General features: G+C 43.0%; 1 protein-coding gene across 4 annotated transcripts in view; it reads left to right on the top strand.

Moving 5' to 3' along the window:
* The first annotated feature begins 433 nt into the window (after positions 1-433).
* The window catches only part of STRBP (spermatid perinuclear RNA binding protein), a 144,505-nt gene continuing 127,533 nt past the window's right edge, over positions 434-17,405 (top strand). For 2 of the 4 annotated variants that reach the window (XM_060200124.1, XM_060200125.1), the window contains exon 1: positions 434-585. The gene's annotated coding sequence lies outside the window, so the exon portion shown is untranslated. Of the gene's footprint in view, positions 586-8,274; positions 8,362-17,405 lie in introns of all 4 variants that reach the window. The other 2 variants (XM_060200123.1, XM_060200122.1) reach the window with 2 other exon arrangements.

Below are 17,405 nucleotides of genomic sequence, written 5' to 3'. Positions count from 1 at the left end.
GACTTATCGCCGGCTGCCGGGGGCCGCTCCCACATTCGGAAGTTACGAAGTTTCCGTGACTTTCGTTCGTCTCCCAGTGCAGCTCATCCCCTCTCCGCATCAGTTACGTCGCTAGCGCAGCGGGGCTCAGGTGCGGCAGCCGGCGGGGGCTGGATTTCGGGAGGAAGGCGGGGACGCAGTCTACGTAAGCGTCGGCTTGCAGGTGCCTGCGGCCGCCACTGGCGTACACTCCTTGCACGCTTCCAGGTGCGCAGTTGGCGCAGGCAGCGCGGCGGCGGCGGCGGGCGCTGGCCGGCGCTCTCAGGTGCGGCGGAGCGCGCGTGGAGGGGGCGCGCAGCGAGCGAGGGGGCGGGCTTTCCGTTCCCCGGCAGCGGCGGGGCCCGCCCCCCAGCCCGGCCAATGGGCGCGTTCGGCAGAGTCACGTGGCCGCCGCCGAAGCGGAGACCGGAGCCGCGAGCGCCACCAGGGCAGCAGCAGCCGCAGCCGCCGCCGCTGGGCTGAGGAGCTGAAGACGCGGACCGACGAGGTGGCGGCGGCGGCGGAGCGGGAGCGGGCACCGGGCGCGGGCAGAGCACGGCGGCGCGGGTAGGCTGCTGCGGCGGGGCAGGCGCCTGCGCGGCGGGCCGTCCCGGGCGGGCGGCGGTTAAGGCGGCGGTTGAGGCGGTTGGCGGAGCCGGCCCGGGCCCCGCATTGTTTGTTGTGCGTCCTTAGCAGCGGCGGCGGCGGCCCGGGCGGCGAGCTGGGAGCCATCCGGCCCCGAGGCGCCGGCATTGTGGCCTCGGCCGCGACGGCCCTCCGCACCTTCGGGGGGCCGAGTCCCGACCCCGAGCGCGGCGAGGGCGTGGGCAGCGCGGGGGAGCCCGGCTCGGGGGTCTGTGCGGGATGGGGCACGAGGGGCGCCGGGCAGGTGCGGGACCGCGTTGGGGGGCGGGGGCGGGGGCCAGGCGGAGGGTGTGCGCGGGTTCGCGGCGAGGGAAGGGCGGAGAGGAGAGGAGAGGAGAGATCGGCCCAGTGCCGGGTGAAGGAGCTTCCTTGGGCAGGATGGGGGGGGCTGTGGGGGATCGGGGCGGGGGCGGCGGTTTGGAAGCCGAAGATGGGGGCCTCGAGGGCGTAATGGCCAGCAGGGGCATGTGTCCCGGCCGGCGGGTCTCGGGGTGGGGGGGGGCGCCAGGGAAACGTGGAGGAAGGTGTCGCTGGAGGAGAGGGGAAGCGGGGAGGGGCGGCCCTGGGGGTCTCGAGGGAAATGGACGGTGCGAGGCGGGAGTGACAGTGAGGGTGTCGCTCCCCCCCCCCCCGTCCGTGCAGGGCTGAGAGGTCAGCAAGTGTGTGAGGAGGACACGAGGCCGGGCCGCTCAGGGGCGGTGACTGGGGCTTGCAGAGGTGGGGCGAGGGGGCTGCCGGGGAGAAAATGTCTGGGCCGGAGGTGCGCAGGGTCCTGAGCTGGTGACAGCAGTGAGCGAAGCAGAAGGTGTTCTGGAGGGGAAGTGTGGCCAGAAATGAGGGAGCAGCGAGAGGGAGAGAGAGAACTTTGGGCTCGAGAGGACATGAAGGGAGGGTCAAGTGCAGTGGAGTGTGAGATGGAAGACCAGAGGTGTGTGGGGGGGGGTTCTAAGCGAATATTGTGGGAGTGGCAGGCGAACTGCAGGGACATGTTCCTGGGGGCAGAAGTGTGGAGGGAAGTTAGGGAGGCACGGGGTGTGTGTGGGAACATCACTAGCAGGGACAGGTTAGAGGGGAAGGCTTGCAGGCCCGAAAAGGGTTTTGGGGACTGCACTTGATACACAGTGAGGCGAGTAGGCAGGGGCGGAGGGGAGGAAGAAAGACTATTTTGGAATAGAGGATAGAGGAGAATGCACAGAGCCTACCTGTAAAGTGCAACAGAAAGGCCAGGTAGGAAAGGGGGAGCGGGGCAAGGCTATGACTAGGAAGGGATGATGTGTTGTGCAGTGAAGGGGGGGGGTGTACAGAGAGAGGAAGAGGATGCTCAAGTCTATGCCCGAATTAATGATTCAGGATGGAGAGAGCCAGGCAGACTGGTTGCTTGAGAGTATGGACACTGCAAGGTGCTGCACTGTGAAGAGACTGAGGTTGGGTAGTTGAGGGAGTTCAATTCCATACTGGGAGGAACTGGAGAGAGAGAGAGAGAGAGAGAGAGAGAAAGGGAAAGGGTGTTTGTGTGTTGATGGAAAAAAAAAAAACACGATATTAAGCCCTGAACTACGTCAGAAAGTTCATGCTTTTAGGGTCAGTGAGATCATGAAACTGGTTTAGTTCCAGAATCCATTGAATGGCAAAGAGATCAGGAAGAGCTGAAAGGCTGGAGGTGTGTGGTGTGGTATTGTCCTGACAAGTGGGCAGCCATGCACAGGGTCATGAGAGTTGCGTAATCAGAAATAGAGTAAATAGAAATATGGTTGTAGCAGGTGGGTGGGCAGATGTCTGTGAAGATTCTGCAAGAGTATAGCACCCATTGTCACTGGTATTCAAGGACTGTATCAGGGAGTAAGGGATACTTTGGTGCAGTATCTCAGATACCGTGGTGCTTTCTGGGTAATGGGGCGGTTTTCAGTCATTGAGTGATGTAATTAATATCTTAGCCTTGTGCTGAAGGCACAAAGAGGTAATGTACACCCAACTCCTGAAAGTGACTCTAATTTTCTTTCAGGGTTCAAGTAACTGATCCCAGATTGTTGACTTTTTCTCCTGAATAGTCCAAGTAAAATTTATTTGGAAGTTTTTTGAATTTCTTTGTATATTGATTAGAGTTAGGGGAGAGAGTGTTGTTTTAGTATAATTACCTTTAAAAGTTATTATGAAGTAGAGATTTTCACATGGGAGAGAGAAAGAGAAGTCAGAACACTTCGTGGGAATTAAACTATTGACAGGAGCCTTAGGCATGCAAGCCCTGTGCTCTTTATCAATGGATCTTTCTCCCCAGCCATGAGTGTTACTTTTTTTTTTTTTTTTTAAGGAATTTATATATTCATGAGAATGCTAAGAGGAGAGAGAGAAAGAACCAGACATCACTCTGGTACATGTGCTGCCGGGGACTGAACTTGGGACCTCTTGGTTGAGAATCCAATGCTTTATCCATTACACCACCTTTGGACTACATGTGTTATTTTGATTGAGGAAAGACTTCTGGGGTCTGGGGCTGTGTAGACATGTGGCCATCAGCTACCCAGACATATAGGAAATACACCTTTGGGGGGTTTGAACATGGTCATTTCATTTCAGTTCAGGTCCCACTGTAGTGGCTTGTGTTAGATTCTTTGGGATTTGGAAGGATTAAGGGAACTATCTTGAGACTACCTCAGTAAGTAGGGTTTTCTAGAATCTGGAAAAATGACTTCTCTCTTGACAGTTGAAAATTCAGTCCTGTCAGATAAATTATCACATTGCAGAACTAACTTCAATTATTATTTTGTGGGCTTTCACATAGTGTGTAGTGTGGTACCTGATATGATTTCCAAATGAAAGTTACGTTTGGAAGCTTTCTGGTCTGATTAGTTTTCCTCTTTTGTCAATGTAGTATCTTAAGGCAACCATTGTAGGTTCAGATAATAAGTTTGAGTGGAAGTGGGGATTTTTTTCCTGAACACAGTACAGAACACCACATTTTAGGTAATCTAAATCTGTAAATGTAAGTATTTAGAAAATAAGCTGGAAGCCAATCATTTGTAAAATCCAAATTTGAAGTGTATCACAAAGGTATAAAACAGTGCTGTTAAGATTTTGGTTTTGGAGAGAAAGTTTTTTTAAAAATACATAGTCCTTGACACTACTAGTAGTGTTTTGGGATTTGATGGATATATAGAATATACTTTCACAGAACATGTTGGACCCCTTTGACTCTCTCACAGAAAATTTGAACTGTAGATTTATTTTATTTGTTGACAGAGGATGAGACAGAGAGTGAGAAAGAGAGAGACAGAAAAACATCTGAAGTGCTGCTCCACTGCTCATAAAGATTCCCCTTCTGCATGTGTTGGACCATCGGCTTGAACCCAGGTCTTCATGCATGGTGACGTGCACTCTACTAGGTTTGCCACCATGTGGCCTTGAGCTGTAGGTTTTAAGATGAATAGTGACATTTGAAAATTCTCTTCAAAAAAGAAAATTCTCTTCAAGGAGGGTTCAAGGTTCTCCATTCCTCCCATCCTGCTGAAGCGGAGAGGAAACTTCATTAGCACTGAAGCAGTGCTGCAGGTGTTTCTTTGCTTCTCTATTCATCTCCCTCTCAATTTCTCTGTCTCTATCAAAAACAAAAACAAAACCCCAAAATGATCACCAAGAGTATTGGATTCACCTTGCAGGAATGAATCCCAGTAATAACCCTGATGGCAGTTAAAAAAAAAAAAAAAAGAAAAGAAAATTCTCTCCAGTATGACCATTTTTTAAAAAGTGTATCAGTTAATTCATTTTATGAACTGGTACTTTGCTCCTTAGAGTACTCAATTTTAATGTAGTGGTCTGATTGTGTGTATTGCCTCTTAAAGTTAGATTGTTTGAGATCACTTGCAGGCACTTAAAAATATTATCCTAAATTTATGAACCTTTGAAAAGCAGGTTATTTAGACTTTGCATGCTAAATAATTAGGTCTGGTTTTATTTTCACTGGTTTACTTGCTGGATAAGATACTTAATGCCTTTGTACTGGTTTCTCCTCCAGGAAATAGAACCTTTATCTACCCTACTTCCCATGGGAACTAAGTTCGTTTATATAAACCAAGTTCACTTATTTAATTTTTATTCTTTTGACCAGAGCACTGTTCAGTTCTGGCATATAGTAGTGTTGGAAATTGACCTCTCAACCTCAGGCATGAAAGCCTGCTGCACAAACTGCTGTGATATTTCCCAGGCTGTGCTCATGTGCACGCACTATGCCCCCCTGCCACCCCCCCACTTTTTAAAATTTTAAGGTAGATTACAGCTATGTGAATGGTGACCCAGGAGGTGGCTCTGTGGATAAAGCCATTGGATTCTCAAGCATGAGGTCTGGAGTTCAGTCCTTGACATCTCATGTGTCAGAGTAGTCAGTCCTCTGATTAATTCATTCTCTCCATATCTCTCTTTCTCTCTTTTTATAAAAAAATGTTTTATTATCTTTATTTATTTATTGAATAGAGACAGCCGGAAATCGAGAGGGAATGGGGAAATAGAGAGGGAAAGAGACACCTATAGACCTGCTTCACCACTTGTGAAGCTTTCCCCCTGCAGGTGGGACTGGGGGTTTGAACCCAGGTCCTTGTGCATTGTAACATGTGCACTCAACTAGATGCACCACCATTGGGCCCTCATATCTTTCTCTTCTCACTCATTAATTTTTTCTTAATCCTGTGTACATACAGACAATGGAGTTTTTTTTAAGTTCTTTTTTTTCCCTTTTACCTTAGTTAGATAATAACTAGCATTTCAGAATTTACTTTAGTTGGGTTAATAGTAAAGTTGGATAGAGGTGAAATTTCTGAATATTACTAATGTTTGCAAATTGAACTTTGTTCATTCTTGCATCTATTTTCCGACTTATTTCTGTTGTAGCTCTGTGTTGTTACTAATTTGAATTTTTAATTTAGAGCAGAAGCTTGTGAGAGACATTCTGAATTCTGGCTGTATAACCTAAAATTATTTCTAAGCATGACTTTCCAGAGATAGAGCACTTACTTACTAAGTAAATATAATTCTTAATTTAGGAATAGTAAGGATAATATATTTTCATGTGAGTTTTGCAAAAAATTAATTCTGTGTAACTTGGAGAAATGAGAAGTATTACTACTAGTAATAATTTTTTTCTGCTTTACTGACTCCTTTTTAAAAAATACTTTTTATTTTATTGAATAGGGCAGAGAGAACTTGAGGGAGGAGATAGAAAGGGAAAGAGATAGAGAGACACTTGCAGCAATGCTTTACCACTTGTGAAGCTTTCCCCCCCTGCTGGTGGGGAGCAGGGGCTCGAACTCTAGTACTTGTACTCTGTAATAATGTGTGCACTCACCCAGTCCCCTGATTTACTGACTGTTTTTCACTTTTCAGTTTTAGTTGTCAACATTAACTTACCTATCCCCTTGATATTTCCAAGCCTAGTGATAGGGTATGCTATATCTGAGGGGAATGCTTTTTAAATACTTTACTATTGTGCTTAGTATATTAGTTATATACAAAAAGTTCAGATACTGGTCATGATTGACATCACAGAAGTGTAAGTAGTGAATTGCTTTATTAGAGTTTAATTTGCTTGGACTTGGGAGTACCCTGCCCTGATAATAGTGTTTCTGTGCTTGGTGATCAACTCAAAATAGTTCACTTTATTATATAACAGGTTAGGATACCATTACCCATCTTTACTGCTCTTCTGCTTTCGTTTGTTTTACATAGGTCCTTTTATTGGAAAATTGGTTGTTTTTCAAAGCTTGTTCAACTGTAGAAAACCTGTTTCTGACAAGTAATTATGAGAGGCTTTTAATCCAATCTAATTTTAGAAAATTGTTTACTGAAGAAATGTAAGTTAAATTTTTATATCAATCAAAAACAGAAAGGATAAAGTAATGAGCCCAGACTAAGGGTGATATAGATATTTAAATAGCTTGAACTTTGGAGATTTGCAAATCATTTAATGTTTAGATCTAGATCTGGCATTGAATTGTGAGGTGATCAGTTGACCTGACCTGTCACTTTTATGCCTAATTTCTTCTCTCTCTCTCTTTTTTTAATTCAAGTTTTTTGCTTGTTTGTTTTTGCCTTCAGGGGTATCCCTGGGGCTCAGGTACCAGCACTACAGATCCACTGATCCTGGAGACTGTTTCTCTCATTTTGTTGCCCTTGTTGTTACTGTTAATTGTTGTTGTTGTTGGATAGGCCAGAGAGAAATCAAAAGAGGAGGGGAAGGCAGGGGGAGAGAAAAATAGACAACTGCAGACCTGCTTCACCGATTGTGAAGCGACCCCCCTGTAGGTGGGGAGCCAAGGTCTTGAACTGGGATCCAGTCCTTGCATTTCACTCCATGTGCTCTTAACCTGCTGGGTTACCACCCAGCTCCAATTTTTCTTTGTTTTTTAAAAAATATTTATTTATTCCCTTTAGTTGCCTTTGTTGTTTTATTGTTGTAATTATTATTGTTGTCGTTGTTGGATAGGACAGAGAGAAATGTAGAGAGGAGGGGAAGACAGAGAGGAGGAGAGAAAGACAGACACCTGCAGACCTGTTTCACCGGTTGTGAAGCGACTCCCCTGCAGGTAGGGAGCCGAAGCCTCAAACTGGGATCCTTACGCTGGTCCTTGCACTTTGTGCCACCTGAGCTTAACCCTCTGTGCTACAGCCCGACTCCCTCAATTTCTTTTTTTTTTTTTCTTTCCTCCGGGGTTATTGCCGGCCGGTGCCCGCACTACCTATATTGTTGTCATTGCTGTTGTTGTTGTTGGATAGGACCTAGAGAAATGGAGAGAGAAGGGGAGAAAGACACCTGCAGACCTGTTTCACCACATGCGAAGCGACTCCCTTGCAAGATGGGGAGCGGGGGGCTCAAACCGGGATCCTTAAACCAGCCCTTGGGCTTTGCACCATGTGCGCTTAACCCGCTGCGCTACCGCCCAGCTCCCCCCAATTTCTTTTCTTAATAGCACTTTAAATTCATCATTTTTGGGTAGTGTGGGCCTAGACTCACCAAGGCTGTGCGTTGATAAATGAATAAAGCAGTCCTAAATTTTAATTGATGTTCATATTCTTTTAACTTCTGACATAACTAACACTATATAGGACATCTACTTTATTTAGTTAACTTTAGCACAACTCCAAAGGTTATCACACAGCCTTGCATTGTGTGACTTCATGATTCATTTCCATTTTGAAAGTGAAAATTCTGCAGCAGGTTGTGTAATAAATTCCGAGGTGTTTCTGGGTCATGGATAACATTTAGTTTCTTATTGCACTGATAACAAATCTAGTAAGCCAGAGGGAAAAGGTATTGCAGCTTTGACAATGCAGGTTAGTATCTGGGGAGTGTAAACATCTGCAGTTTTTGGAATATATAGTTTCAATTGTTTTTGAAATAAGCTGTATATAAGTAGTTAATGTTCAGGTTAGCATGGAAAACTATCAAGTGAGGAATTTAAGAAGATATCTTAAAAACAAGTATAAACTATGACATATTCTAATACTCCAATTTTGTAGAATGATTTAAAATTGACTTCTGAAATTATTAAATATTATTGGTTCATAATGTTCTTTACTTCTTTTGAGTTTAGGGTTCACATACCTGAACTTTGTTTCTTATGATAGTTGCAGTGTAGGTGAATTGCAGAACATATTTGGAGAAATGGAGGCACAAGGAGTTGACTATGACTACAGCAGAAATGGACAGACTTGGTGAGAATACTCTTTCAGAAATTACATATCAAGATCCTATTTGTCCTCAAGTGTGGCAGGGAAGGGTGATGGTTGGGCACATTTGAAACCTATTTTTATAATCAAACCTTTGAGTACAACCAGCCTTCAGGGTCTGGCTGGGATAATTAGATGTCCTGAGAACTCAGGGTCCTGACAGTTATGAATTATGGAATAGTAACAATTCTGAGGAAAAGGGCTATCATGTGGGTTGGCTCTATAGATTTATAGAAGTAGAATGGGAATTAAAGATTGGTAAGTTGTTTGTAAACTATGAAGCATGTGGCATTTTATTTTATTTTTTTCTGCCACTAGGTTTATTGCTGTGCTTTGGTGTGGCCACTATGAATCCACTGCTCCTGGTGGCTGTTTTTTCCTTTTTGAAAATTTTTTTTTATTAAATTAAAAAGTTTTTTAAACTTATTTTATTTATTCCCTTTTGTTGCCCTTTTTTTTTTTTTTTTTCTTCTTGTTGTTATTGGTGTCGTTGTTGGATAGGACAGAGAGAAATGAAGAGAGGAAGGGAAGACAGAGGGGATGAGAAAGATAGACATCTGCAGACCTGCTTCACTGCCTGTGAAGCAAGTCCCCTGCAGATGGGGAGCTGGGGTTGGGGTCTAGAACCAGGATTCTTAAGCCGGTCTTTGCACTTCACACCACCTGTGCTTAACCCGCTGTGCTACAGCCCGACTCCCAATTATTATTTTTTTTAATTGGAGGACATGCTTTATATAGTACCACCTTTCAGCCACCAAGTTTCAGATGCTATCATGATTCCATCATGATTTCTGTGGGCAGACGACGTCACCTCCAGAGCCCTACCCCACTAGGGAAAAATAGAAAGTGGTTGGGGGTATGGGTCCACCTGCCAATGCCCAAGTCCAACAGATAATCAGTTACGGAAGCCAGCACTCCCACTGTCTGTACCTCCCCCCCCCCCATTTTTTGTTCCATACTCCCAGCAGGGGGGCAATGATAGGGGAAGATAATGACAAGAGGGCTCCGAACTCCCAACTCCATCAGTACCTGGAGAGAAAAGAAGGAAAAAAAAGGAAGGACATTCGGTTATAGTAATAGGTGTAGGTGTGACTTAGAGTGGAAGAGAAGGCAGGACCATAGGAAAAAAATAGGCAAATATATAAAAATATAGATAGTTACAGAAATAGTAGTTAACCCATATCTGCAACATTGGAAGAACTACTGTAGCTTCCAGTGGAGGAAATGGGGATATAGAATTTAGTGGAGGGAATGGTGTGGAATTAGACATTATCTTATAGTCTCGTAAATCAATGTTAAGTCACTAATAAAATAAAAAACCTAACGAAAATTATGGAGAAGATATGTCATGAAGACAAAAAAAAAGTATGAAGTGTATTCTAAAGCTGTTCTGAGTCATGAAAAAAATTGTATAGGACAGAGAGAAATTTACAGGGAGGGGGGAGACAGGGAGAGAGAAAGACATCTGCAGACCTACTTCACTTGTGAAGCGTTCCCCCCTTAGGTGGGGAGCAGAGGCTTGAACCTGTGTCCTTGTGCATGGTAATATATGTGCTCAACTCGGTGTGCCACTGCCCGGATCCCCGCATGTGGCTTTCAAAAAATGTGTGCCACTGCCCGGATCCCCGCATGTGGCTTTCAAAAAATGTTTTATTTTTATATGAGAAAGTGGCAGAGTGCATATAGAGCACTGTTCATCTCTGGCATATGTGACACTGGGGATTAAATTTGGGACCTTAGGCATGCAAATCCTGTGCTAAATTGTTTTCCTGGCTCTACTAAAAAAAATTTTTTTTAAGTGTAGATTGAGCAGAAATTAAGGATAGGCTTTCAAGTAGTGAGAATTCTCATTTGGAAAGCTATTTATTTATTTATTTATTTATTTATTTATTTATTTATTGGATAGAGACAATCAGCAATTGAGGGGAGGGGGAGATAGGAAGAGGCACAGAAACACTTGCAGCACTGCTTCACCAATTGCAAAGCTTTTCCCCTACAGGTGGGGACCAGGGGCTTGAACCTGGATCCTTGTCCATTGTAACGTATGCTCAACCCACTACCTGGCTCCAATTTTAATTTTTTTCCCCAAAAAAATACAGTGCTGAGGAATGAACTGGGGACTCCCTCATGGCAAGGCATGAGCCACCTCCTGGGCCCCAAGATCTGTATTTTTATTTTTTAGTGTGGCATTTTTAGGAGTGTGAGTGAGTGTGTGTGTGTGTGTGTGTGTGTGTGTGTCCGTGAACTTTTCATGTACCCATCCTATCCCCTTTCCCCTCTTGTAGTCTTCTACATCTGATTAAATAATGACTTCCTCCATTTTTCCAGCTGTCCAGGTCCAAACTTAGAATTATCCTTGACCTTTTTTTCTCTCACAACATCTAACCCATCAGGAAATCTTCCCAGTCCTATCTTTAAAATATACCCAGACTCAGACTACTTTTTATCATCTCCATTGACTTAATATTAGCATTAACTTTTTGAGTTATTTCAATAGCTTACTTTATTTTATTTATTGGATAGAGACAGAGCAAAACTGAGAGGTAAGGAGGAAATAAAGAGGCACAAAAAGAGATGCCCACAGCACTTCCTTACTGCTCCCATGAAGCTTCCCCCCATTCTATAGGTAAGGAGATGATATGATTCACATATATTTAAAGAACAAACAAAAGGTAAGTACTTTAGGGAGAAAAATGATCCAGGAATTTAGAAGAACAAAATACCATTTCTAGTTGAAGGACAGAAGAGACTTTATATGACATTTCTGTGGAGCCACGGTAAGCAAACAGGATTTTCTATCATGAGAAAATGGGGGAGGGGCCATGGCTGTACCTTAGTGTCAGAGTACATTCTTAAAATTTTTTAATACTTACTTATTTATTTCCTTTTTGTTGCCCTTGTGTTGTTTTTATTGTTGTTGTAGTTATTGCTATTGATGTCATTGTTGTTGGATAGGACAGAGACAAAATGGAGAGAGGGGAAGAGAAAGATCGACACCTGCAGACCTGCTTCGCCACCTGTGAAGCGACTCCCCTGCAGGTGGGGAGCCAGGGCTCGAATGGGGATCCTTACACCAGTCCTTGTGCTTTGTGCCACGTGCACTTAACCCTCTGCGCTACCGCCCGACTCCCTAAAAAATTTTTTTTAATTATCTTTATGTATTGAATAGAGACAGCCAGAAATTGAGAGGGAAGGGGGTGACAAGAGAAAAGAAAATTACCAGTGACTAGGGATATAGTTCAACTGGTAGACCATCAGTCTTGTATGCCTGATACATCTGGTTGGATCATTGTTACTATATGTGCCAGAGTGGTGCTCTTGACATTTCCCCTCTTGTGAAGCTCTGTCTCTCATATGTAGTAAAAACATATAAAGAAGGAAAGAAAGAGAGAGAGAAAGAAAGAAGGAAGGAAGGAAGGAAGGAAGGAAGGAAGGAAGGAAGGAAGGGAGGAAGGAAGGAAACCGGGAATCTTTTGTAAGAGCATGTGGATCTATGACTGTGCCTTAATTTTGATCCAACTAACTGTCAGAAAGAGAAGTGACACTTAATTGCTGCATCTGTTACTGAGGTCTGGATGTAGATAATTGATCTGGAAACTTTCTGATAAGGCAGAACTTTTGATTTGTAAGTGACTCCACTTGTTTCATTAAATTGTCCTGGGTTGTAAAGCATTTCATATATTCTCAGCAGCTTGATGTAACTTAAATGCTATTTTTTGAGCTTTCCTTTGTTGCTACTTCATTGGCTATGGATATCTAAGCAGTACCTTATTTACTCCTTTGAGAAGCAGACAGTTCCCAAATAATCACTTTGAAAAGTGCACAGTCGTCCTACACCCATCTCTTTCTCTGTAGGACAGCAGGCACGTTGGAGGAAGACTTCTGTCCTAATTAATGATAGTCAAGGTGCAAGTTGCCAAAATATTTTTATTTTATTTTCCCTTTTGTTGCCCTTGTTTTTTATTGTTGTTGTAGTTATTATTGTTGTTATTGATGTCGTCATTGTTGAATAGGACAGAGAGAAATGGAGAGAGGAGGGGAAGACAGAGAAAAGGGGAGAGAGACACCTGCAGACCTGCTTCACCACCTGTGAAGCGACTCCCCTGCAGTTGGGGAGCCGGGGGCTCAAACTGGGATCCTTATGCCGTTCCTTGCACCATGTGCACTTAACCCGCTGCACTACCACCAGACTTCCAAAACATTTTTTTTAACAACCTATACTTAACAAAGTACCAGAATATATTAAGATTTAGCTTCTATTCCAGACAAATTGAAGAACAGAGTAAAGTTTACATCCTTTTAAGAGTCTTGTGGCACAAGGAATTTTTAAACTGAAAGTTATTTATAGGAACAATCAATTACCATATAATGTAAGATAGAGTATACAGTTTTATTTGAAGGCTATCTATTGATGATTGTCATTTATATTCTTTAAAATTTTTTTTTGTATTTATTTATTTATTTATTCCCCTTTGTTGTCCTTGTTTTATTGTTGTAGTTATTATTGATGTTGTTGTTGGATAGGACAAAGAAATGGAGAGAGGAGGGGAAGACAGAGAGGAGGAGAGAAAGATAGACACCTGCAGACCTGCTTCACCGCCTGTGAAGTGACTCCCCTGCTGGTGGGGAGCCGGGGGCTCGAACTGGGATTGTTATGCGGGTCCTTGCATTTTGCACCACCTGCGCTTAACCCACTACGCCACTGCACCCCATCATTTATATTCTTATATCTAATGAGTTTTTAATAGTTGAACACAAAGACATCCTTGAGATTATTAACTAAAAACTTGCAGTCTTTAGCTTTGTTCAAAAGGGTAACCTTGAACTTACCACATTAGTCATCTCTGAATTAAGTCTTATACTTTGTGCTAAGGTCATAATGCTAGTGAATATGGTCTTGACATAGTTATTACAGGGTCTTTTTTCTCTAGTAAATTAGAATAAATTGGATATTTTGGATATCCGTATTCTGAAAGAGAAAAGTTTCCTGTTTAGCATAATAATATACCTTTTTCATCTCAGTTGAGGTGTGGTGGCTTTTAGTTTGTAATATTTAGAATATACTGCAGTTACTTCTTTTACTTCATGGAATTGTCTTGTCAAGAATATAACTTGTGGGAGTCAGGCGGTGGCGCAGTGGGTTAAGCGCACGTGGCGCAAAGCGCAGCAAGGACCAGCTTAAGGATCCGGTTCGAGCCCCCCAGCTCCCCACCTGCAGAGGAGTCGCTTCACAGGCGGTGAAGCAGGTCTGCAGGTGTGTCTATCTTTCTCTCCCCCTCTGTCTTCCCCTCCTTTCTCCATTTCTCTCTGTCTTATCCAACAACAACGCCAATAACAACAACAATAATAACCACAACAATGTTAAACAATAAGGGCAACAAAAGGGAAAATAAATACATATTTTAAAAAAAGAATATAACCTGTATAAATAAGTATAGTCTGTTAGTTTTGTTGAAAAATCTATGAAATTGCTATAGCCTTGCTTTTTTCTTTGACATGCTTGGGTTTAAGCTATTAAATTCTAACTATATCCTGAGAGGTTAAAGAACTTGTCCAAAATCACACACCCAGCTAGTGACAAAGTTATGGTAAGAGGTAGATATCATGACCTCCAGGCTAGACTTTCTTTCACCATGTCACGCTTTTTATTCTTGTTGCTGCTAGGGCTTCAAGTTCTGGGATAGCTTTTTCAGATAGATGAATTGGAGAAGGAGAGAAAGAGAGAGAGAGACAGACACAAGCACAGACTGGGCGTCAGCCAGGGCTGTGTGCATTGACAAAGCGTGCACCCTCTTAGGTGAGCTGTGTTGTTGATTTGTCAGACTGCTTTTTTAAGAGATGAGGATCAGAGCTGGAGAGTTAGCTTGTCAGGTAAGCTGGAGAGTTAGCTGCTCATAAGCTCGTTTGAGCTGGTGCCACATGACAGGTAGTATGACAATGGAGGAAGCTCTGATGTATTGTTTACTTTCTGTCTCATATCTGAATGAAAAAAGTGACCCAGGGTAGCTGTAGATTAGAAAAATTTGAATATATTTAGTTTAACTGATCTCATTGTTGGCACCCAATGATGTTTAATAGGAGCAACTAGAATTTTCCCTTCATTTCCTCCTATTGATATTTTTAGAAACAGAATTATTCAATGACATTTAGTACATTTACAGTGTTGAACAACCACCAGCTTACTTAACTCCAAAATATCACTAAAGTAAAGCACTTTTCCCATTAACAGTCTGGTTTTTTTTTTTTTAAAGTAATTAAAATATTTTTAATTTTTTTTATTTTAATTTTTTAATTGCCACCAGGGTTGTAGCTGGGGTTCAGTGCTGACACTATGAATCCACAGTTCCTGGGGGCCATTTTTCATTTCTTTTTCTACCATTTCTTTCTTTTTTTCTTTTCTCTTTACTTTTCTTCCTCTTCCCTCCTTTCCTTCTTCTGTCCCTCCCTCCTTTCCTCTCTCCCTCCCCATCCTTCCTACCCTTTCTCTTTCTCTCTTTATCTCTCTCTTACTCAAGCCAGGGAGAAATTGAGAAATAAAGGGAGACAGAGTGGGAGAGAGGGGACTAGGTGGAAGCACAAGGACCAGCGTTGGGATCCGGGTTCGAGCTCCTGGCTCCCCACCTGCAGGGAGGTTGCTTCACAAGTGGTGAAGTAGGTCTTCAGGTGTCTTTCTCTCCCTCCTCTGTCTTCCCCTCCTCTAGATTTCTTTCTGTCCTATCCAACAACAGCAATAACAAGGATATATATAATTCAGTGGTAGAGCAATTGTCTCACACATATGAGACCCTGGTTTGATGATCCCCAGCACCCTTCTTCCCACAAAAAAAGGGATCTTTACTATGACAAAGTTGAGTATAGCAGATTTGTAGTAGCAGTCACACTTAATGCTTTGCTATCCATCCAGTAAGAAATAGAGACTCCTTTTAATGTTATTCAGTAGTGAATGGATTATATTTATAAACAATGAAAAAGAACGTGTGAGGTACACAGTAAGACTAAGCAGATATCACTATTCACATTATCTCTAGTTTTCACACTAAACTTTCAAGGTGGTTGTTATATTTCAATAAGAAACTAAGGCTTCTTTGGTAACTTATTTGTTAACATGAGTGAAAGGGAGCAGGGGAGAGGAAGAGATCCATAGCATCACTCTGGCACTTCTGATGCTGGGGATCAAACACAGGACCTTGTGCTCTTAAGTCCAACATTGTAGCCACTGAGCTGGTACTCTGGGTAGATTTAGAATTTGAATTCATATCCTTTCTTCTTCTTCTTCCCCTTCTTCTTCTTCTTCTTCTTCTTCTTCTTCTTCTTCTTCTTCTTCTTCTTCTTCTTCTTCTTCTTCTTCTTCTTCTCCTCCTCCTCCTCCTCCTCCTCCTCCTCCTCCTCCCCCCCCTCCTCCTCCCCCTCCCCCTCCCCCCTCCCCCTCCCCCTCCCCCTTCCTCCTCCTCCTCCTCCTCCTCCTCCTCCCCCCCCTCCTCCTCCCCCTCCCCCTCCCCCCTCCCCCTCCCCCTCCCCCTTCCTCCTCCTCCTCCTCCTCCTCCTCCTCCTCCTTCTCTTCCTCTGCCTCCTCCTTGCTCCTGGGCTTCATGCCTGGGTTATTCTACTACTCCCCCCCACCTCTTTTTAATTTCAGATAGGGACAAAGGGAGAGAGAGCGATAAAAAAGAAAGATATAGCACTGCTCTGCCATTCATGATTCTTCCCCTGCTACCATGCATGGCACTTCCATGTGCTGAGGGCTCAAGCATGGCTCCTCTCACCTGGCCCTATTTTCTGGCCCTTCATGTCTTTTTTTGTTCCAAAAGTTGAATATTCTCTTCACTAAAGTTGGAAGCAAAAAGCAACAGATGTATAAGAAATCTGAAGTGAGGGGTCTCAGTATTACTTTTTGCAAGGGAATGGAATTTGGGTTTGCTGGTCCTGTTAGCTAGTATCTATGTAATAGTGGCCACTATAGGATATAACATTTGGAATTCTTCATTGAACATTATTATTTTTTTAAATTTCCTTTTTTAATTAATTATTATTATTTTTTTAAAGGGAAGATTGTTGTTGTTCTGTCATGGGAGTTGTACATTTCCCCAGATGGGTGTGAGCATACCTCACCCTCCATCAAATCATCTTCTACCACAGGGCACTAGATTTCTTCCCCTCCCACCTGATAGTACTCCCCCCACCCCCAGATCTGCTGTATTAGATTACAGTCCATTGAGGTTTTACCTTATCTGTCTCTTGCTTTGTTTCTTAAGTCCCATCTGTTAATGAGATTATTGGGTATTTATCTTCCTTCTAGCTTTCTTTCAACATTATTATTTTTATTTTTTTTATTATCTTTATTTATTGGATAGAGACAGCCAGAAATCAAGAGGATAGAGGGTGAGAGATAGACACCTGCAGCCCTGCTTCACCACTTGAAAAGCTTTCCCCCCAGCAGGTGGAGACCAGGGGCTTGATCCTGGGTCCTAGTGCACTGTAACATGTATGCTCAACCAGGTGTGCCACCGTCTGGTCCCCCTTCTGAGTTATTTCACTCACTGCGATTCTCTTTAGTTCTGTGAATGTTGAAGCAAAAGAGAATTCATCATTTCTTGGAGCTGAGCAATATTTTATTATGTTTATATCCAACTTCCTTAACCACTCATTTCTCATTGGACATTTGTATTGCTTTTGTATTTTGACTATTACATATAGCATTGCCATGAATTTAGGTGTAGATAATTTGATTAAATGTTTTTGTGTTCTTTGGATATATGCCTAAGAGAGAAATTGCTGGGTTGTGTGGCAGGTCCATTTTTATTGTTTCAGTGAACATTATTATTAAATTAAAATTAAAAGAAATTACAATTAAAAGAAACTACATTGTAGTTTCTGAGATTTATTCTTAGTATTTCTCTTTTTTCTTCATGTCCCACTTATTTTTAGTAAATGATTACTTAATTTGCTTGAGTAGTTAAAGGTTATTCCTGACAGTACTGGGACTTCATTGATTTTCTATCTTCTATTGTTAAAATGGTAATATTTGGGAT

The sequence above is a fragment of the Erinaceus europaeus genome, chromosome 10 (genome assembly GCF_950295315.1).
Source record: "Erinaceus europaeus chromosome 10, mEriEur2.1, whole genome shotgun sequence".
Classification (NCBI taxonomy): domain Eukaryota; kingdom Metazoa; phylum Chordata; class Mammalia; order Eulipotyphla; family Erinaceidae; genus Erinaceus; species Erinaceus europaeus.
This window is presented reverse-complemented; position numbering and strand designations above follow the sequence as displayed.